At 43.0% G+C, this 24,376-nt stretch overlaps 1 protein-coding gene across 3 annotated transcripts in view; it reads left to right on the forward strand.

The window, feature by feature from the left end:
* The window catches only part of LOC139532053 (cadherin-18-like), a 382,969-nt gene that overhangs the window by 296,168 nt on the left and 62,425 nt on the right, over window positions 1–24,376 (forward strand). The window lies entirely within an intron of this gene.

Raw genomic sequence — 24,376 nt, forward strand, 5'->3', positions numbered from 1 at the left:
ATATCACATTTACATAAGTATTCAGACCCTTTACTCAGTACTTTGTTGAAGCATTTTTGGCAGCGATTACAGCCTCAAGTCTTCTTGAGTATGACAATACAAGCTTGGCACACCTGTATTTGGAGAGTTTGTCTCTGCAGATCCTCTCTGTCAGGTTGGACGGGGAGCGTTGTTGCACAGCTTTTTTCATGTTTGTTCGGGTTCAAGTCCAGGCTCTGTCTTGGCTGTGTGCTTAAGGTTGTTGTCCTGATGGAAGGTGAACCTTCGCCCCAGTCTGAAGTCCTGAGCGCTCTGGAGCAGGTTTTCATCAAGGATCTCTCTGTACTTTGCTCCGTTCATCTTTGCCTTGATCCTGACTAGTCTCCCAGTCCCTGCCGCTGAAAGACATCCCCACAGCATGATGCTGCCACCGCCATGCTTCACCGTACGAATAGTGCCATGTTTCCTCCAGATGAAACACTTGGCATTCAGTAAATCTTGGTTTCAATCTTGGTTTCATCAGACAAGAGAATCTTGTTTCTCAGGGTCTGAGAGTCTTAGGTGCCTTTTGGCAAACTCCAAGCGGGCTGTCATGTGCCTTTTACTGAGGAGTGGCTTCCGTCTGGCCACTCTACCATAAAGGCCTGATTGGTGGAGTGCTGCAGAGATGGTTATCCTTCTGGAAGGTTCTCCCATCTCCACAGAGGAAGTCTAGAGCTCTGTCAGAGTGACCATCTCGTTATTGGTCTCCTCCCTGACCAAGGCCCTTCTCCCCCGATTGCTCAGTTTGGCCGGGCGGCCATCTCTAGGAAGTCTTGGTGGTTCCAAACTCCTTCCGTTTAACAATGATGGAGGCCACTGTTCTTGGGGACCTTCGATGCTGCAGAAATGTTTTAGGACCCTTCCCCAGATCTGTGCCTCGACATAATCCTGTCTCGGAGCTCTACGGACAATTCCTGCGACCGCATGGTTTGGTTCTTGCTCTGACATGCACTGTCAACTGTGGGACCTAATATAGACAGGTGTGTGCCTTTCCAAATCATGTCCAATCAATTGAATTTACCACAGATGGACTCCAATCAATTTGTAGAAACTTCAAGTAAATAAGGTATTTCTGTTTTTTTATTTCTAAAAACCTGGTGTTACTTTTTAATTATGAGGCATTGGTTGTAGATTGCTGATAATTAAAAATATATATTTAGAATAAAATGTGGAGAAAGTCAAGGGGTCGGAATACTTTCCGAAGGCCCTGTATGTGTCAGGTAACATAACCTTTTCACATAGAAGACCTTGAGATGGTGTGCTGGGATTTCAACTGGCCTTGTCCCTTCTGAGTCAAACATATGTGCAATTTATATGATGGCATACAGTAAATGAATGAAATCAATGAAAGATGACATGAAGACTAGATCAGATATATCTTCTGGGAAAGAGCCTATATGTCCCGACCAAACTAAGATCTCACCATTGCATAAATTCCCTTGTTACTGTTACTGCCTCGTGCTCTATTCTTACTCGTACAATATGCATATTATTATTACTATTGGATAGAAAACACTCAAGTTTCTAAAACCGTTTGAATTATTTCTGTGAGTAAAACAGAACTCATTTTGCAGCAAACTTCCTGTCAGGAAGTGGAAAATCTGAAATCGAGGCTCTGTTCCAGGGCCTTCCTATTCATTTGCTTGAAATCTATGGATATACATGCACTTCATACGCCTTCCACTAGATGTCAACAGGCAGTGGGAGGTGGAATGGGGTGTCTAGCTTGATCTGAGGTCGAAAAAGAGCTCTTGGAATGACGTGACTCCAAATTTCCTTTGTCCAGCAAGGCGCGGGAAGGAACCCTGGATTGCCTTCTGAAAAGCTTTCGGTATAGACGGCTAATATCTCCGGCTTTGATTTTATTTGATACATGTGATAATATCATCGTAAAGTATGTTTTTTCAATATAGTTTTATCAGATTATTGAACGTTTATCGGGAGTTTTGGCGTTTTCCGTTCTCTGCGTTTGGTGAAGATGGACAACTTCGCGCCACTTGGCAAGCTTTGGTTGCTAATTCGAAGGAGAAGAGGACATTCTAAAACCAAACAACGATTTATTCTGGACAAAGGACTCCTTGTACAAGATTCTGATGGAAGCTCAGCAAAAGTAGGAACCATTTATGATGTTATTTCGTATTTCTGTGGAAAATGTTTATTCCTATTTTCCGCCCTCATTGCGGGGCGTAAGCTGTATGTCGTACTAAAGTTATTTTTTAAAATCTAACACAGCGGTTGCATTAAGAACTAGTGTATCTTTCATTTGCTGTACAACATGTATTTTTTAGTAAAGTTTATAATGAGTTATTTGGTCAGAATAGGTGTGTCAGAAAAATATCCGGAGATTCTGGGAAAAGGTTGCTACGTTTTCACAATGTATAACCACGGATTTCAGCTCTAAATATGCAAATTTTCGAACAAAACATAAGTGTATTGTATAACCTGATGTTATAGGACTGTCATCTGATGAAGTTTGTCAAGGTTAGTGAATAATTTTATATCTTTTGCTGTTTTTTTGTGATCGCTACCTTTGCGGTGAATGAATGCGGTTGTGTGTTTTGGTATTGTGGTAAGCTAATGTAATGCTATATTGTGTTTTCGCTGTAAAACACTTAAAAAATCTGAAATATTGGCTGGATTCACAAGATGTTTATCTTTCATTTGCTGTACACCATGTATTTTTCATAAATGTTTTATGATGAGTATTTAGGTATTTCACGTTGCTCTCTGTAATTATTCTTGCTGCTTCGGTGCTATTTGTGATTGTAGCTGCAATGTAAAACTATGATTTATACCTGAAATATGCACATTTTTCGAACAAAACATAGATTTATTGTATAACATGTTATAAGACTGTCATCTGATGAAGTTGTTTCTTGGTTAGTGACTAATTATATCTCTATTTGGTCGGTTTTGTGATAGCTACCTATGCGGTAGAACATTTTTGAAAATATGCGGTTGAGTCTTTTGCTATTGTGTTTAACTAATAGAAATACATATTGTGTTATCGCTGTAAAACATTTTAAAAATCGGAAATGGTGGCTGGATTCACAAGATGTTTATCTTTCATTTGCTGTATTGGACTTGTGATTTCATGAAAATTATATTATATCCCTGTGGCGTTAGGCTAGGCTATGCTAGTCAGCTTTTTTGATGGGGGGGATCCCGGATCCGGGTTTGTGACTCGTGAGTTTTAACAGGGTTGACCTTAAAATGTAACATGGATTCAGAGGTAGACGTAAAATTGTCAACGTAAACACTCCCATTAGCCCCCTAGAGTCGCTTGATGCGTCAATCCCCAAATATATCCCCACCAAAATAAGTATGTTTTTTTTGCACTGGATGCATCTCAATCCACTGCATCCACCAGTGTCACACTTCCTCAACTGCAGTGAAAGGTGGCAGAGCTAGAGCGGTGTTTGTCAGATCATGAGACATCCCAAAAATCTGTCTTCTCCATTTTGCTCTACGACCCCCACTAGTGTCAGGGGACTCAACTAAAGTCGGTCTGTTAATAATGTGTCAACTTCTGTTTGTAGTGTCCGAACCGTCTAGTCTACAAACTAATATGGAAAGGGTAGATTCTCACGAACACAATGGTTTTCAAGTGTCACGAGACTCATCTGAATGTAACGGTACCGGTTTAAAAAAGCAAATGGAAGTATGAAGGTAGTTTTGTGCCTGCCAAAAAAAGGGTTAAATATGTGTAAAATATATACGTACAGTACAATTCAAAAGTTTGGACACACTTACTTATTCAAGGGTTTAGTAACCAAAATCCTGTAGTAACCAAAAAAGTGTTCAACAAATCAAAATATATTTATATTTTAGATTCTTCAAAGTAGCCACCCTTTGCCTTGATGACAGCTTTGCACAATAAACCTTTTGACTGTCCTTTTTTCCAATGAGTTTCTATGGGCTTTAGTAGTAAAGGCCAAAATCAATATTTTATCAAATATTTTTGGTATATTTTTTGGAGATACCTAAAGGGGTCCAAAAATTCAAATAGCTAAATGATCCATAGTATGACCATATTAAAACAATTCCATATGTCAGTTTAGCACTCCCCCCCACCATCTCCATCAATGTCTTAGACTCTAAAGAATTACTATGATATGTTATGTTCTGTATGGTTAGTATTCATTTCGTATGATATGTTACTAATTACAATTAATATGATACGTTACGAATTTAAATTCGTACAATATGTTACAAATTTGCTAAACATCTGATATGTCACAAATTCCTTTTTGTTGTGTCTATCGTTAGCTAGATGGTTAACGTTAGCTAGGCTAGGGGTTATGGTTAGGGGTTAAGGTTAGGGTTAAGGTTAAAGTTAAGAGTTAGGTTAAAGGGTTAAGGTTAGGGGAAGGGTTAGCTAACATGCAAAGTATTTGCAAAGTTTTTAATTGGCTAAAAAGCGAAAGTTGTCCGTGATGAGATTCGAACACACAAACTTTGGGTTGCTCGATGGTCATAATAAGCCTACCCATCCTTTCTTCAAGTTAGTGATCCGCTAGAGCAAAGTGAGACATCTCACTCATATTCACATAGAACCAAGGTTATGCAAGTAACCCTGTTTTATAATACTATTTGACTGCAGTTACAAGCCATGATATAACCCTTATATGATATCACAGAAAAGTCCATGGCATGTACGGCACAGTATAATGAGATATACTAGATGGTGTTGTGCCCTGGAAGCTTACACAGAAAGCTCTTAGAGAGAGAGTGTCTTACATCTGACCCAAATCCTTCAGCGGTATATACTGACAGAGTCCATCAAAGTGTTGCAGCAGCACAGAGACAGAGAGAGAGAGAGCGAGAGAGGACAACAACTGAACCTGTCACTGCTCTTCCCTCTAAAATCCACTGAGTCGTATCTATTGACTTTTCGAAACAGCAACACTAACTGCTTTTGGGCTAAATGAATGTACTGTATAGTTAATTTATCTTACCTTTCACATCTTCGTTGTTGAAAGGATTGTCCTGGTTTTTCATGGGACTAAATACGCTTTAAGAAGTTAACACAGCAAGCAAGCAGCCAAGTACAAGACAGAATGATCCAATATATATGCAACACTTGGGATCATTATGAGATGATACTAAGACGTTATAATGAGGTTGTATGTGCTTATGACAAATTGTAATTTAATCTTTATTGCTCTTGCTGTAGGCCAATGTTACAACAATTTAATAAACTCAACATCTCACAGAAATTAAAAGTATGCGTTAACTTCCTGTTGCAATCAGAATATTATGTGTGCTTTTTTATACTGCTGGCAGTTACACCTTAGCATCAGGTAGCAAATTAACAGAAAATGCATGTTTCTATGTTGCCAATTCATTTTTGCCAAAGGCACGTCCAGATTTTAACCTGCCTCATTCAAGTAGACCTGAAGTGCGTGTTTCCATGGTGATGCATCTGTCTGCAACATGCAATGCCTTCATACAGTATTCAGAACCTTTTACTTTTTCCACATTTTGTTGTGTTACAGCCTGAATTTAAAATGTATTAAATGTATATTTTTGGGCACTAGCCTAAACACAATACCCCATAATGTCCATACCCATAATGTCAAAGTCAGAAATTTGATTCAATGTGAACAACTAAACAAGTTGTTGTAAAAATGTGCTAAACAAGTCACATAATAAGTTGCGCTGTGTACAATAATATGTTTAACATGATTTCTTAATGACTAGCTTATCTCTGTACCCTAAACCATTATCTGCAAGGTTCTCAGTTGAGCAGTGAATTTCAAACACAGGTTGAACCTCAAAGACCAGGAAGGTTTTCCAATGCCTCACAAAGGGCACCTATTGGTAGATGGGTAAAATGCATATCCCTTTGAGCATGGTGAAGTTACTAATTACACTTTGGATGGTGTATCAATACACCCAATAAGATACAGGCTTCCTTCCTAACTCAGTTGCCGGAAAACTCTTTCAAGACTGTTGAAATAGCATTCCTTATGAAGCTGGTTTGAGCGAGTGTGCAAAGCTGTCATCAAGGCAAAGGGTGGCTACTTGAGGTAATATATACACGTTATTAAAGTGACTATGCATAGATGACAACAACAGAGCATTGTAAAAGAGGGGGGGGGGGGGGGCAATGGCAATGCAAATAGTCTGGGTGGCCATTTGATTGAGGTTCAGGAGTCTTATGGCTTGGGGGTAGAAGCTGTTTAGAAGTCTCTTGGACTAGACTTGGCGCTCGGGCTCCACTTGCCGTGCGGTAGCAGAGAGAACAGTCTATGACTAGGGTGGCTGGAGTCTTTGATAATTTTTAGGGCCTTTCTCTGACACCACCTGGTATAGAGGTCCTGGATGGCAGGAAGCTTGGCCCCAGTGATGTGCTGGGCCGTACGCACTACCCTCTGTAGTGCTTTGCGGTCGGAGGCTGAGCAGTTGCCATAGCAGGCAGTGATTCAACCATTCAGGATGCTCTTGATGGTGCAGCTGTAGAACATTTTCAGGATCTGAGGACCCATGCCAAATCCTTTCAGTCTCCTGAGGGGGAATAGGTTTTGTCGACTGTCTTTGTGTGCACCATGTCTTTGGGTGGACCATGTTAGTTTGCTGGTGATGTGGACACCAAGGAACTTGAAGCTCTCAACATGCTCCACTACAGAACCGTCGATGAGAATGGGGGCGTGCTAGGTCAACTTTTCCTTGTAGTCCACAATCATCTCCTTTGTCTTGATCACGTTGCCGGAGAGGTTGTTGTCCTGGCACCACACGGCCAGGTCTCTGACCTCCCTATAGGCTGCCTTGTCGTTGTCGGTTGATCAGGCCTACCACTGCTGTGTCATCAGCAAACGTAATGATGGTGATGGAGTCATGCCTGGCCGTGCAGTCAAGAGTGAACAGGGAGTACAGGAGGGGACTGAGCACACACCCCTGAGGGGCCCCTGTGTTGAAAATCAGTGTGGCAGATGTGTTGTTGCCTACCCTTACCACCTGGGGGGCGGCCCGTCAGGAAGTCCAGGATACAGTTGCAGAGGGTGGTGTTTAGTACCAGAGTCCTCAGCTTACTGATGAGCTTTGAGGGCACTATGGTGTTGAACGCTGAGCTGTAGTCAATTACTAGCATTCTAATATAGGTGTTCCCATTGTCCAGATGGGAAAGGACAGTGTGGAGTGCAATAGAGTTTGCATCATCAGTGGATCTGTTGGGGTGGTATGCAAATTTGAGTGGGTCTAGGGTTTCTGGGATAATGGTGTTGATGTGAGCCATGACCAGCCTTTCAAAGCACTTCATGGCTACAGACATGAGTGCTACAGGTTGGTAGTCATTTAGGCAGGTGACCTTAGTGTTCTTGGGCTCAGACACTATGGTGGTCTGCTTGAAACATGTTGGTATTACAGACTCGGACAGGGAGAGGTTGAAAATGTCAGTGAAGATACTTGCCAGCTGGTCAGCACATGCTCGGAGTACACGCCCTGGTATTCCATCTGGCTCTGCGGTCTTTTGAATGTTGACCTGTTTAATTAAAGGTCTAACTCACATCGGCTGCGGAGAGCATGATCACACAGTCTTCTGGAACAGTTGATGCTCTCATGCATGTTTCAGTATTATTTGCCTCGGAGCGAGCATAGAAGTAGTTTAGCTCATCTGGTAGGCTCGTGTCACTTGGCAGCTCTCGGCTGTGCTTCCCTTTATAGTCTGTAATGGTTTGCAAGCCCTGCCACATCCGAACAGCGTCAGAGCCGGTGTAGTACGATTCAATCTATGTCCTGTGTTGACGCTTTGCCTGTTTGATGGTTCGTCGGAGGGCATAGCGGGATTTCTTATAATCTTTTGGGTTAGAGTCCCACTTCTTGAAAGCTGCAGCTCTAGCCTTTAGCTCGGTGCGGATGTTGCCTGTAATCCATGACTTCTGGTTGGGGTATGTACGTACATCACTGTGGGGACGACGTCCTCGATGCACTTATTGATGAAGCCAATGACTGACGTGGTGTACTCCTCAATGCCATTGGAGGAATCCCGGATAATATTCCAGTCTGTGCTAGCAAAACAGTCCTGTGGTTTAGCATCTGCTTCATCTGACCACTTATTTATTGATCGAGTCACTGGTGCTTCCTGCTTTAATTTTAGCTTGTAAGCAGGAATCAGGAGGATAGAATTATGGTACAAGTACTTAAAAAACCTTGTTTCTTATGATTTTTTACTGTCATTTTTGCAATGAATTAATGTGTTATTCAATGCTTTTCTCTAGAGTATAGTAGTAAAGACCAAATTCCATATTTCATCCCCAATTTATTTTTTATGTACCTAAAGGGGTCCTAAATTTTTTTTGCAACATATTCTAAATTATCCATAGTATGACAAAGGTATGTCAGCTTAGTACCCCTCTAATTGATAAATTCCTTGTGATATTCATGAAATGTATTTGGATAACTATATTCAGTCTTACTGCTAAAACAAATGATGCAGGGAGTTGGTTTATCGTTTCAACTTTTATTTGCTGGCAAAAAAACATGTTTTAATAAAACAGTATATTAGATTAGTCCATCAATATAGCAAATAAGTAGTCATGGCTTGTTTTTCAGACAGTTTATTTACTCTGGAGACTGAGGTGAGTTTACACAGCAGTGTCCTGGCAGATAGGAACATTGTTGAGACAAGTCCAATGGCTCTATTGAACAAGGACAACCATATCTGCTCGAGTGATCATGAAATTGTCGAAACACAAAGGCCCCAATAATTGCTACAAAACATGACTCCATGAATTTTTTGATCAGACAGCAGGCTCAATCAAAAAATGACGTCACTGGTCTAACTCTCCCAGCACGAAAATGACAAACATACAGCTATAATACATAATTATGTCTGAAAAACCCTCTCATCACCCATAATCATGAAGGGAAACTGGAAAACACCTCAAATAGTGTATAAAGGTTAAGTTTCCCTTTAAGTTGAGGGAAAGTGGTATGAAACGTTACCACAAGGACTGGCGTGACACCAATAAAATATTAAACAATATCTTCAACAATAGTTTACGTTTGATAAAGAATATTGAGCTGCTATTCTCCTTGGAAAATGAGATGCAATCATTAGCCTTTAGCTTTTAAGAATTGTAACCTTAAATGGTATTTTAAATGTTATCTGCAAGGATGTCAAAGATGACGAGGGAGACTAGAAGGATAAAAAATAAAGTTGATTGGTCTCACTTCCCTGAATAGATGGAGGAATAGATTATTCATAAATCAATTCATGAGAGAGAGAGAGATAGAGAGAAAGAGACTTTTGGTCTTTCTTGAATGAAACATTCTCATTTCATTTATAAACTCACCACCCCCCCCTTAAAAATAAAACGGCAAAATATATCCTGTACTGCATGCATGTACCATACTCACCTTTCCCTCTACCACACGATACAAAACAACATCACAATATCCCAGAATACTCACCACTTCTACAACCGTATATCCAAAACATCTTCCCCAGCTATACAGACAGCCCCCCCAAAACACCATATCTCCTGAAACATCTCCACACTTTTTATCATTCTATAGAACTCAAATTCAACCCTAAGGTGCGCAGAGACCATCCCATTAAATAATAGTAAAGGATCTGTTATCCTCCACCTTTGACCCTGTTCCTCCTTGTTAGCCAAATAGCCAACTTCGCCTGAGCAAACAGATAATTCAACAAAACACATTTGGCCTTCTCCTTTTTCGAATACCTGTACCCCATTATACACATCCCAACAGTAAAAACCACCCCCAACCTCTCACACAGACATTCCAACAGAGACATGAATGGCATTAACCTGGCGCACACAGAAAACACATGAATCACAGTTTCTTTCATAACACAGAAAGGACACCCCTGCCCAATTCCCGGTTCAACCCGTGCCAACCAGCTGTTAGTGGCCAGGGCTCCATGAAGAACCCTCCACGGGAGGTCCCCTGACCTCTTTGGTACTGGGAGTTTGTAGAGCCCCCTCCATCTAAAACCCACCATACTCTTCGCCCCACATACCCCCTACCACTGATGTGCCTTCACTCCTGTCAGGCTCCTAATGTTCCTAACCTTAATGCAGAGGTTGTAGCGGGCTTTACCTCCCACCCATTAAAACTCCCCCAGGCTCAGAGTGTTAAAATCTAACAAGTCCTCCAGACCCCCTTGCCAGTCCCAAGTCTCTGCCGTCACCTGCAGTGGCAGAAACATTGGTGGCCCCTCCCCCTTTGGCCGCTCAAACACCCCCCTTACCGGCTCAGACAGTGCCTCCTGGACTTCCTACAGGAATCTCTCCAGCAGCCTAAGAGACGTTATTCCTGTTTGTTATGCCAGGGCTTCCGGGGTTTTCAACCCCTTCTCCCCCAGCAATCGCAGGTCACCCAGCCTTTGTAAACCCGCTGCCATCAGTTGCCTCTGCAGGGTGGCCAAATCAAAGAAGATGGAGCTGGGAGCACTCATCTCCTTGAGCATGGAGAACAAGTGCTTACAAGTGCTCCCATTGCTTTAACCTGGAAAAAACTACCCAGGTCTCTGCGTAATTGTAACGATCATCCTGGGAAGAATGAGACGAAGGCGCAGCGTTCTTTGAGTTCCACATAATTTTTATTACGAAGTGAAACTATGACACAACAAAACAATAAAGAATACGACGACCGAACAGCTACGTCGTGCAACCTAGCGGCACACAAACAAAGAACGAGATCCCACACAGAAAGAGGGAAAAGGGCAGCCTAAGTATGGTTCTCAATCAGAGACAACGATAGACAGCTGCCTCTGATTGAGAACCACACCCGGCCAAACACATAGAAATAGACCACATAGAACCAAGACATAGAATGCCCACCCCAACTCACGCCCTGACCAAACCAAAATAGAGACATAAAAAGGATCTCTAAGGTCAGGGCGTGACAGTAATTCAGCTAAATTAGCCTGGAGGTCTACATTGCCTTGCCCCACCATCTCACTCATACAACGCTCTAGTTCCCCCAATACTCTCTTAGCTGTATACTGTTGACAGAAAAGCCAAATTTGGACTTTTCCCACATCCCACCATTGGCTCAGATACTCCTCTCTTCGCTGCCCCCACCTTTCCCAAAAGGTCTGGAAACCTGAGCAAAAAGTGGCATCTTGTAAGAGCTTTACATTAAACTTCCAATAGGATGCCTGCCGGGGCCCTGGTGAAATAGACAGCTGAGCCATGGTTATGTGGTGATCCGAAAACTCCAACAGGAGAATGGTAGCGCCCAACACCCTATTGCTCCGATTCCTGGACATGTAAAAACGATCAAGTCGGGCTGCACTCACCCTAGCCCCAAAAACCTTCACCCATGTATACTGTCTTGTGTTTGGATGTTTAGTTCTCCAAACATCCACTAGGTCGAGCTGATTAATGATGTCCCTTAACACTCCCACTGACACTGAATGAGGCTCTTCCCCATTTCTGTCTTTCGTAAAATCCATTGTACAGTTCCAGTCCCCGCCGACCACCAGCGTCTCCTCAGGCGCTACCTGTGAGAGTTCCTGTCTAAGACACCCAAATAAAACCCCCCTCTCTCTCCCTGTGTTAGGCACATAAACATTTATAAAGACAAAACCTATGTTGTTAATTTCTGCTTTTACAACAAGCAGCCTACCCCTACACACCTCCTTTGAGGAGCAAATCTTTACAGACAGACCCAGTACAAAAAGGACTGTCACCCCTGCACTAAAATTTGTCCCCTCGCTCAACACACTTGCCCCTCTCCACCAGAGCCCCAATCAACTTCATTCACCACATCACTATGTGTCTCCTGCAGAAACAACACCTGTATTTTTGGTGGTTTTACATATTCACCCAACACACTCCTCTTTCCCGCATCTCTGGAGCCATTTATATGGAGCGATCCTACCCCAAGAGTCTCCATAAGAAGTGGGAGAAAAGCCAGCAAAGAAAGAGACCAATAGCAAAGCTCAAAAAGCCCCAGTGCCCGAAAGAAACTATACCTATAAACAGTGTCTGAAGGTGGACCCTTATGCACTGTTGTGACCCACTTCCTCAACCTAAACCGTTTCCTGGGTGAGAGGACACCATGCCCCTCATTTTCATAGCATGTTGTACTGATCTTACAAACTTTCTCAGATCAGAAAAAAAGCCTCAATATTAACTATTTTTCCCCCTTGGTCTCATTCAGGAACCTTGTCAGTTCCCTCAACGTGTACTTTGACCCATCTGCTTGACTGGCTGTCAGCTCTGGACCCATTGAAGAGAAGTCTGTAAAAAACCCTCATCATCCTGTTCCTCAGACTCACTTTCCTCCTCATCTCCATCTCCCCTCCTGACCACCTGCCCTTCCTCTCTGGTCAGGGCTTCCCCCCCAGCACCAGGCAAAGGTTCCATGGTGCCTATGACCACACCAGCCTCTCACCTCCCACCTCCTTTCTTCTCCACCTTTTTCCTTTTCTGCTTGACACCCCCCCAGTCTCTTACACTTCCCCACTATACTCTCCTCATCCACTAGCATAACCTGACTAGACAAAGCCTCATCTACACCACCCTCCATAGCATGACTAGGTCCAGCCTCATCTACACCATCATCCATAGCATGACTAGGCCCAGCCTCAGCAACCCCACCATCTCTAGCCTGACTAGACCCAGCCTCCGCTATACCACTATTTATAGCTTGACTAGACCCAGCCTCTGCTACACCACCATCCATAGCATGACTAGACCCAGCCTCAGCTACCCCACCATCTCTAGCCTGACTATGCCCAGTCTCATCTGCACCACCATCTCAGGCATGACTAGGCCCAGCCTCATCTACACCACCATCCCTGGCATGACTAGGCCAAGCCTCCGCTACACCACCATCCATAGCATGACTAGACCCAGCCTTCGCTACACCACCATCCATAGCATGACTAGACCCAGCCTCAGCTACCCCACCATCTCAGGCATGACTAGGCCCAGCCTCATCTACACACCATCCATAGCATGACTAGACCCAGCCTCCGCTACACCACCATCCATAGCATGATTAGACCCAGCCTCCACTACACCACCATCCATAGCATGACTAGGCCCAGCCTCATCTACACCACCATCTCAGGCATGACTAGGCCCAGCCTCATCTACACCACCATCCCTGGCATGACTAGGCCCAGCTTCTGCTCTCTGCATCTCATTGCCCCCTGCACGTTGACCTCGATTTCCCCCACTGGCGCGTGTGCCCTCACCATGTCAATGGCCTTTATGTGGGCAAGCAAAACTCTTACGCCCCAAATCTCCAAACTCAAAACACCGTAGACTGTCTGTGCTGGCAAACCCTTCGTAGTGCCCCTCCCCATGCCTCACTTTAAAATGCACATTTAGCTGTTGCTCATTGTTATTCAGAAACATAAACACTTGCCTCCGGAACGAAACAACGTGCTTAACGGCATCTGCCTGAAAACCTGCTGACAGTACACGAAACACGCTAGCAAACTTACCAAAACGACTCAGCTCTTTCCTGATTTGATCATCCATAATAAACGGAGGCAAATTTGCAACTACTACCCTTGTCGAAGGGATAGAAAGAGGCGAAATTGGAACCAACACACCCCTTACAAATATTCCAATAGCAATTAGCATACAAACCAAATTTGCTCTTTTCATGAACACAACCACAGCTTTGTTCATTCTAGAAGCGGAATGTATAAATTCAGCTCATACCTGTTCACCGACTACAAGCAGAACCTCCTCCACTTTAACTCTATTCTCAGGAACACGCCTGAATCCATGCCGCATCGACAGCGTTTCCTCCGCGCTAGGTTGAGAAGCCATTGCGCACACCACACCATCCAAACCCCAGGAAACTAACTCTGTCCTTCCACCCTAACTTTGAAAAGATCTGTGGATACCGCTAAAACAAATAGTGCATTAACCCTCCACCATAGAAAATAAAATTGAAAGAAAAGACCAAGGACAGAATAAATTAATTTAGTTAGGACAGAGGCCTCCACACAACACTCAAACTCCCAAAAAACTCCCAGCATGCACTGCGAGAGAGAGAGACGGAATGTGTGCTATTTACCCACAGGTTGGCATTTATTTGGATGACTCATGTACTGGATGCAGCTCTGCAGAGTGGTTACGATAAAAATCTGTTTTTAAACCTAACCTTAACCGAATCTTAACCACACAGGTAACCTTAATGCCTAACCATAACCTTAAATGAAGACCAAAAAGGTAATTTTTTCATACATTTTTACATTATAGCCCATTTTGACTTTGCAGCTGGCCCATCTAGCGGAAATCACAAAATTCTGCTTCAGGGGCAAGATTCATGACAATAAACGTTAACCTGCTTTTTACCCTCCTCTCTTCCTCTGGTCAATGTTGACTTTATTATCCAGCAGGACAATAGAATTGTTGTGTGTGGCTCTGAGATGATTGTGGTCATTAGGCTAACAGATCAATTCCAAAAGAATAACAAACACTGGGGCTACAATAATCATTAATTAACAGGTCACGGTACAGTAGCTATCAGTAAAGCGCAATTTCATTTTGACACACAATAATTGTTTGGAGACAGCCAGAGATTGAAGGCTCCCATAAACATCAACCTCATTTCTTGGTTACAGCCACAAGCTGTACTCCAAGTTCCCTCACAATCAACATCCATTCAAAATGAGGATCTCTCTCCCTCTCTCTCTTTATCTCATCCCCCTTCTCTCTCGTTCCCTCTCTCTCTTTATCTCATCCCCCTTCTCTGTCGTTCCCTCTCTCAGTGTGTCACTGCATATTTCATTATTAATGATGAACAGCAACATTCTTTGCAGGCAAGGAGTCTTTTCATGTGAACCATCCACGACTCCCATAAGACATTGCATGATAGACAATGTTTTTGTACACTGAGGTCACATTGTAGATGAAAAGCTTGTGAAAAGTACTATGACAGTACACATAGTAGGGAAAAACATAGACTGACTTGTACAAAAGTAGGCCAACCGTTACTATGTCAATCAATAAACATGTAAATGGATTCACTTGATTAGCACAGTGAGTGAGTTTCCAACAGCTCTAAATCCAACTGGCTCTTTTTTTTTAGCTTTGCATGTTTTAGCAGCAGAAAAATTACATAATTTATCCTTTTTAATAGCCGGGTCATATCTCTCGTCTTCACCCTTCACTAGTGAGTGTCTATCACTTTTCCCTGGGCGTTAACCAAGACGTGTTGCCTGTTCACTGGCTAATTCCCAAATGACCATGCACCATAGAGATACATAAGGACTAGGGTACCATTTGGGATGCAGCCTGAATCTCTGAGTCTGATGGTGACCCTCCCACCTGCCCTCCTGCCCCCCGGCCCCCTCGGCATTTTAAGTAGGCTAATTTCTCTGGTGATCTGGGATTTGTGAGTTTTTCGACTCAATTGAAGAAGTTGACACAGATTGGGTGGTTTTCACAGAGCATGGATTAGGTTACACTTCCTGTTGGATCCAATTAAACACTGTCACTTTGTCACTCAGTCAATCGTCGCCTGTCGTACAGTGCGTTCGTAAATTATTCAGACTCATCCCCTTTTTCCACAGTTTGTTACATTACAGCCGTATTCTAATCAATCTACACACGATTGGAGTCCACCTGTGGTACATTCTATTGATTGGACATGATTTGGAAAAGCATACACCTGTCTATATAAGGTCCCATAGTTGACAGTGCATGTCGGAACAAAAACCAAGCCTTGAGGTCGAAGGAATTGTCCGTAGAGCTCAGAGACAGGATTGTGTCGAGGCAAAGATCTGGGGAAGGGTACCAAAACATTTCTGCTGCATTGAAGGTCCCCAAGAAGACAGTGGCCTCCATCATTCTTAAATGGAAGAAGTGTGGAACCACCAAGACTCTTCCTAGAGCTGGCCGCCTGGCCAAACTGAGCAATCGGGGGAGAAGGCCTTGGTCAGGGAGATGACCAAGAACCAGATGGTCACTCTGACAGAGCTTCAGAGTTCCTCTGTGGAGATGGGAGAACATTCCAGAAGGACAACCAACTCTGCAGCACTCTACCAATCAGGCCTTTATTGTAGAGTGGCCAGACGGAAGCCACAGTAAAAGGCACATGACAGCCCGCTTGGAGTTTGCCAAAAGGCACCTAAAGGACTCTCAGACCATGAGAAACAAGATTCTCTTTTCTGATGAAACCAAGATTGAACTCTTTGGCCGGAATGCCAAGCATCACGTCTGGAGGAAACCTGGCACCATCCTTACGGTGAAGCATTGTGTTGGTAGCATCATGCTGTGGGGTTGTTTTTCAGCAGCAGTGACTGGGAGACTAGTCAGGATCAAGGGAAAGATGAATGGAGCAAAGTACAGAGAGATCCTTGATGAAAACCTGCTCCAGAGTGTTTAGGACCTCAGACTGGGGCGAAGGTTCACTTTCCATCAGGACAATGACCCTAAGTACACTGTCAAGACAACACAGGAGTGGCTTCGGAACAAGTCTCTGAATGTCCGCCTTGAGTGGCCCAACCAGACCCCGGACTTGAACCCTAATCTAACATCTCTGGAGAGACCTAATAATAGCTGTGCAGCTACGCTCCCCATCCAACCTGACAGAGCTGGAGATGATCTGCAGAGAAGAATGGCAGAAATTCAGATGTGCCTAGGGTCATACACAAGAAGACTCGAGGGTGTAATTGCTGCCAAAGGTGCTTCAACAAAGTACTGAGTAAAGGGTCTGAATACTTATTTAAGCGTTATATTTCAGTATTTGTTATTTTTACCCCAGTTTTTGTTCCTGTGTTTGCTTTGCCATTATGGGGTGTTGTCTGTAGATTGATGAGGGGAAAAACTATTTAACCCTCCTGTTGTGTTTGTTTCATGTTAATTCATTCTGTGTTCCCGATCCAAAATGATCGCCCCACTAGAGTGGATTATAAATCCATAATAATACATATATTATGACTTAATGTTGTGTTAGATCTTTTTAGCAACTTAAATTATTGTGAACATTACAAGTTTTGAACTTCTATTTGCTATTTATGGCCTGTAGGCCTCATTGGCCTGAGCTCATACAGGACTCTCTCCTCACCAGTGTCATGATCAAATATATGATCAAGGGCCTCACATACAGTATGTCGTTTGGTCATTGTGAGCCACAGAATGAAATGTGAGCAAGGGCTCAAAAAAGCTACAAGAATAGTTCTATATATTATTGAAACAATGTTGTGATTGTTTGTGAGAATGCCAGCAGGTGTGGTTACTGTGTGGGAAGATTTTATTGGGGAAAGGTTCCCATGGGGGTTGCCATGGAAGCCAAGAAGGGGAGTGAGGTGTGTGTGTGTGTGTGCTCAAACACACATGCATGTGGGGGTCTGGGAGAGGAAGTGTGTCCATCAAATGAATATGCATGTGCCTGAACTAAATTGTATACACTAATTGTAGTCTCACCCATTCATTTCTAATGACCGGTCATTTTTGACAGGGAACACCACAGGTGTACAAAAGTGAAATAAAACACCCAAAATGTAATGAAAATCATCAACATGTATTGTGTGTGTTCAGATGCCCTGTGTGGACAAAGTCATGGAACCTTATGACAATCAAATTAAATTAAATACCTTTTTCAGAGAGAAAATCGGTCCAATTTGTACGGAACACAGAAGGAGGGTTAATCCATTTTAGAATATTGCTGTAATGTAACAAAATGTGGAAAAAGGGTATGCACTGTATATCAGTCAAGTACTTTACCTTGTAGTTAACGATGACATGTCTAACCCTCAATACTAGACGTGTATTGCTGAGTAAATATTAAGAAAATATGTGTTATTCACAAATGCACGATAACACGTTTAAACAAAAGAGGATTGTTAATTAAATATCTGTATCTGACTATCCTTTATGTAGTGTCTTTATATTTTGGTTTAAAGCAAGTGTGAAGGCATGTAGGTAGATGCATAACAAAACAACTGACAATTATGTTGTTCATAATAATTAAGAATAAATCGTAGAGATGAGACAAGACAATTAGTAGTGAGAAGTCCTGTCTTGCCTCATAATTTAAAATGTTTGCTGTTGGACAGAACTCTTGGAGATGCAGGCAGATTTATCAACTCAACGATTAATGACCAGAGTTTGTTGCTTCTGATCATTACGATTTGCCTCTTTAAACGACTAGCTCCGACTACACTAACAATAACCAGGTTTCAGTTTGTGTCATGGTTCCACCAGTCACCAGAGGGGGGCAGAGACCGTCCTAGAGACATTAACGACACTCAGGTGTGTCCTATTTACTCATTATGATTTCCCTGTTAACTTGTTGCCGCACGGATCCCTTTAGCGGGATCATTTTCATAAACAACCGCTGAATTGCAGAGCGCCAAATTAAAAGAAAAGACAAAACATATTTATAATCATGAAATCACAAGTGAAATATATCAAAACACAGCTTAGCTTGTTGTTAACCTTTCACGAGTATCAATCCCGGATCCGGGAGCACCCCCCACCCCCCACACACTGATTAGCATAGCTAGCATAGCTTCACAAGTAGATAGTAGCATCTAAATATCATTAAATCACAAGTCCAAGACACCAGATGAAAGATACAGATCTTGTGAATAAAGCCACCATTTCAGATTTTTAAAATGTTTTACAGGGAAGACAAAATATGTAAATCTATTAGCTAAACACGTTAGCAAAATACACCACTATTCTAACTCCATCAGTTTCTTACTCCTTCAGGTGCTATCACCAATTCGGCTCAACTAAGATATTGATAGCCAATAACCTATAAAAAAAACCATCAGACACAGTCTGATAACATATTCATGGTATAGGATAGTTTTTGTTAGAAAAAAGTGCATATTTCAGGTAGAAATCACAGTTTACAATTGCACCGACCATCACAAATCGACTAGAATTACTAGATAGAGCAACGTGTATGACCAATTTACTCATCATAAAACATTTCATAAAAATAGACAAAGCATAGCAATGGAAAGACCCAGTTCTTGTGATTTCAGACCATATTTCAGATTTTCTAAGCGTTTTTCAGCGAAAACACAATAAATCGATAAGTTAGCATACCACATGTGAAAACGTTACCAGAGCATCGATTCCAGCCAAAGAGCGCTATAACGTAATCACCGCCAAAAGATATTAATTTTTTCACTAACCTTCTCAGAATTCTTCCGATGACACTCCTGTAACATCATTTTACAACATACATATACAGTTTGTTCGAAAAGGTGCATATTTAGCCATACAAAACCGTGGTTACACAATAAAAATACTAGGAAATCAAGCCTCAATATGTCTGACGTCATCTATCAGAGTGATCTAGTTTAATTGAAAGCTAATCATATACTTGACTAAAAAATACAGGGTTGACAGGAATCGAAAGACAAATTAGTTCTTAATGCAATCGCTGATTTACATTTCTAAAATTATCCTTACTGTGCAATACAGGGTTCGCCAAGCGAAGGGATAGAAAACAAAATGGCGAAATATGCGTTTAAAATATTTCGACAGAACAACGATTTATCATATTAAATATTACTTACTATGAGGTGATTTTCCATCGGATTCTTGGGCAATGTATTCTTTCTTGGGTATAATCTTCTTTTGGTCGAAAGATGTCCTTTGTCCGTCTAAATGCCCGCTAACGTTCAACCAGGACCCCGAAATGTGCCCGGTGCTTCACATAGAAATGCATCAAAATCGCACTAAACGGATATAAATTGCTATAAAACGGTTTAAATTAACTACCTTATGATGTTTCTAAGTCCTATATCGAATTAAATTACAGACGGATACATTTCAAGTTGATAACCGAGCCTGTGAAAATGGCATCCGGAGGTCCCATCCTGCGTAAGGGCGAGCGTCGAAAGGGGGGCTACTCTCACTCCTTGGTCTTTTATAACCTCTGAGAGCTACCTAGAAGGCCCATTCCACTTCTCATTGGTTACTGACATCCAGGGGAAGGCGGGTGCAGTTCGTGTCGTTCCATAGGATAGACAGAGACCTTAAAAACTGATCTGAAACCAGAGCTTCGCTCTCAGACCTTTCACTGTCTGTCATGGATTTCGCTGTAGAAAGAGTTCTGGGTCACCCACAGACATAATTTCAACGTTGTATGAAACTAGAAGGTGTTTTCTATCCAATATAATTAATAATATGCATATTGTACGAGCAAGAATTGAGTACTAGGCAGTTTAATTTGGAGACGACAAAATGCTAATTCGGAACAGCACCCCCTGTAGTCGCAAGAAGTTAATCCACCTATCGTGTCAGATTTTGAAAATATGCTTTACAGCGAAAGCAATCCAAGCGTTCGTGAGTTTATCAATCACTAGACAAAACAGTAAGAACAGCTAGCCTCAAATTAGCTTGGTCACGAAAATCAGAAAAGCAATCAAATTAATCGCTTACCATTGATAATCTTCGGATGTTTGCACTCACGAGACTCCCAGTTACACAATAAATGTTCTATTTGTTTGATAAAGATTAGTTTTATAACCAAAAACCGCCATTTGGTTTGCGCGTTATGTTCAGAAAACCACAGGCTCGTTCCGGTCCTGAAAGGCAGACAAAAATTCCAAAAAGTATCTGTAATGTTCATAGAAACATGTCAACGTTTTTTATAATCAACCCTCAGGTTGTTTTTAACATACATAATCGATAATATTTCAACCGGACGATAACCTATTCAATACTACAGAGAAAGAAATGAAACTATGTCTAAAGCCTGGTCACAGCATGAAGAAGCCATTGGAAAAGGAATCTGGTTGATACCCCTTTAAATGGAGGAGGGGCAGGCAACGGAACAGGGATTTTTCCAAATTAAAGGCACTTCCGGGTTGGATTTCCTCAGGTTTTCGCCTGTAAAATCAGTTCTGTTATACTCACAGACAAAATTCTGACAGTTTTGGAAACTTTAGAGTGTTTTCTATCCTAATCTGTAAATTTTATGCAAATTCTAGCATCTGGACCTGAGAAATAGTCTGTTTACCGTGGGAACGTTATTTTTCCAAACATAAAAATTCTGCCCCCTAGCTGAAAGAAGTTAAAAGAGGTGTGTTTTCTGTTGACCTTTGCTGAAGCTTGAATTGTGTGCTGCGTGCGTTTGTCTCCTGAGTGAGTTTTTGAGACTTAGTGTTTGTTGTTTTTCCAGTGTTGCTGTGATCCTTCCGTTACCGTTTCTCAATAAAGTATTATGTTTATCCTTAACCACTGATTACTCGTGTGGCCTCTTCTCTGCACCTGGGTCCAACCTCACCATGTCACAGCAAGCTTCAGCCTACAACATTGACCCAGCAGAGATTACCCAGATCAAGACTGTTGTAACCCACCAAGGAGCACTGCTGGGGCGGCAGCAAGAACAACTCTTCCATATATCAGAAACCCTCTGGGCACTTACTGACTCCCTCCAACCATAGTCCAACCCCAACCGAGGAGGAGCCAATGCCCAAGTCAAGGAGCCAATGCCAGAGAAGTACATATCAGGTCTGGGTTATAAAAAATATCAGAAACTTCAAACATCCCAAAAAGCACCATTCAATCGATTATTAAAAAAAGGAAAGAATATGGCACCACAACAAAAAACTCACAGACCAGGCAAGGGGGGCTTTAATCAGAGAGGCAAGAAAGAGACCAAAGAAAACCCTGAAGGAGCTGCAAAGCTTCACAGCGGAGATTGGAGTATCTTGTCCATAGGACCACTTTAAGCCGTGCAGTCCACAGAGCTGGGCTTTACGGAAGAGTGGCCAGAAAAAAAGCCATTGCTTGAAGAAAAAAATAAGCAAACACATTTGGTGTTCGCCAAAAGGCATGTGCGAGACTCCCCAAACATGTGGAAGGTACTCTGGTCAGATGAGACAGAAATATTGCTTTTTGGTCATAAAGGAAAATGCTATGTCTGGTGCAAACCCAATACCTCTCATTACCCCGAGAACACCATCCCCAGCATGATGCTGCGGTGGCAGCATCATGCTGTGGGGATCTTTTTTCATCGGCAGGGACTGGGAAACTGGTCAGAATTGAAGGAATGATGCATGGCGCTAAATACATTCTTGAGGAAAACCTGTTTTGATTGGTTTACGGGGAAATATTTAAATGTCTTGGAGCCCAGATCTCAATCCAAATGAGAATCTGTAGTATGACTTAAAGATTGCTGTACACCAGCGGAACCCATCCAACTTGAAGGAGCTGGAGCAGTTTTGCCTTGAAGAATGGGCAAAAATTCCAGTGGCTAGCTGTGGCAAGCTTATAGAGACATACCCCAAGAGACTTGCAGCTATAATTGCTGCAAAAGGTGGCTCTACAAAGTATTGACTTTGTTAGGGGGGTGAATAGTTATGCACGCTCAAGTTTTCCTTTTTTTGTCTTGTTTGTTTGTTTTACAAAAAAAATACTTTGCATCTTCAAAGTTGTGTAAATAGAATTATACAAACCCACAATCAATCAATTTTAATTCCAGGTTGTAAGGTAACAAAATAGGAAAAATGCAAAGGGGGGTGAATACTTTCGCAAGTATTTTCCTGGTCTGCGGGACACCTGCTAGACTGGGGTAAGGACTGCCAGACTAAATGTCTAAGACCCCACCAAGAGCCTCACCGTGTCCTCCTGCATCCCTTGATGACCAATACTTTTCCGCTCTCCCTCCCTATTACTTCAACCTGCGGTAGGCCTTCAGTAAGAGGCAGGCCGCCACCCTTCCCCCATCTTCCTTACGATTGTGCCATGGAAGTCCTACCCAGCGCCACACCTCCCTGGGGCATCTGTACTCCCTCTAGACCCCTGAAGCAGCAGTCATGGACAATTACATCCGGGAGTCGCTGGAGGCAGGTTTTATTCGCCCCTCTACATGCCCTGCTGGTGCAGGCTTCTTTTTCTTGGGTAAGAAGGATGGAGGCCTTTGTCCTTGCGTCGATTACAGAGGGCTGAACCAGATTACGACCAAGAATTGTTACCCCCTATCCCTGATGTCCTCTACATTGAAGTTGGTTCAAGGGGCCCAATTCTTTACCAAATTGGACCTCCGCAACACTTACAATCTGGTGAGAATCAAGGCTGGAGATGAGTGGAAGATTGCCTATAACACCCATTGTGTCCACAATGAGTATTTAGTCGTCCACAATGAGTATTTAGTCATGTCCTTTGGATTATTAAACTCACCGACAGTCTTTCAAGCATCGGTCAATGACAACCTGAGGGATATGTTGAATCGGTTCGTCTTTGTTTACCTCGAGGACATCTTGATCTTCTCCGAAACCCTTCTGGAACACGGCTGCCAAGTCCTGAGATGCCTCCTGCAGAGTCAACTATGTCAAGATAGAGAAGTGTGAGTTCCACGTATCCCAGGTTTCCTTCCTGGGTCAAATTATCTCTACCGCAGGCATCCAAATGAGCCCCTTTAGATTGAGGCGGTTGCCGACTGGCCCCATCCCACCTCACTCAAGCAGGTCCAGCGGATTCTCAGTGTTTAATACGCACCGCCTCTCACGGTCCTAACCCTAAAGTCCCTGACCTGTTTTTGCTGGACCCCGAGGCTGACAGGGCATTCATTGAGCTCAAGGGACATTTCACCACTGGACCCATACACGTTCATCCTGATCTGACATATCCCTTTGTGGTGGAGATGGACGTCTCAGACAACGGGGCAGGGGTGGTTCTTTTACAGCGGAATGAGGAGGACAAGAAACTGTACCTATGCGCCTTTCTCTCCTAGCAGTTCTCGCCAGCGGAATGCAACTACAATGTAGGCAACCAGGAGCTCTTGGCAGTTAAGTGGGCTCTTGAGGGGTGGAGACACTGGTTGGAGGGAGAACCTCATCCTTTTGTGATCTGGACGGACCATAAGAACTTGGTCTCTATTCAAGAAACCAAGAGGTTGAACACTCGCCAGGCTGGATGGGCTCTGTTTTTTAACAGGTTAGATTTCACAATAGCCTTTCTCCCGGGATCCAAGAATCAGAAGGCAGACCCCCTGTCCCGCCATCATGATGTCTCTAAAGAGGAGAGGGACACAGAGACTGTCATCCCCAGCTCACGCATTGTGGCCCCTGTGATATGGAGTACTGAGACCACGGTCTGACAAGCTCAGACCTGAGAACCTGACCCCGGCGGGGGACCCACTAACAGACTTTACGGTTCCGCAATCAGCCCGGTCCCAAGTACTACAATGGGGACACTTCTCTAAATGAATTGGGCATCCAGGGGTTAATTGGACACTGGAGTTCCTGAGGTGGAAATTCTGGTAGCCCAACATGATGGAGGATGTGAGATCCGGCCGGGTTGCTCCAACCTCTGCCCATCCCCAACCGGCCCTGGTCTCATATGTCTGTCAACTTCACAGGTTTACCTCCATCTCAAGGGCATACCACTATTCTGGTTGTCGTCGATCGGTTCTCCAAGGCAGCCCATTTCCTCGCCTT

Source organism: Salvelinus alpinus, chromosome 10 (assembly GCF_045679555.1).
Source record: "Salvelinus alpinus chromosome 10, SLU_Salpinus.1, whole genome shotgun sequence".
Taxonomy (NCBI): Eukaryota; Metazoa; Chordata; class Actinopteri; order Salmoniformes; family Salmonidae; genus Salvelinus; species Salvelinus alpinus.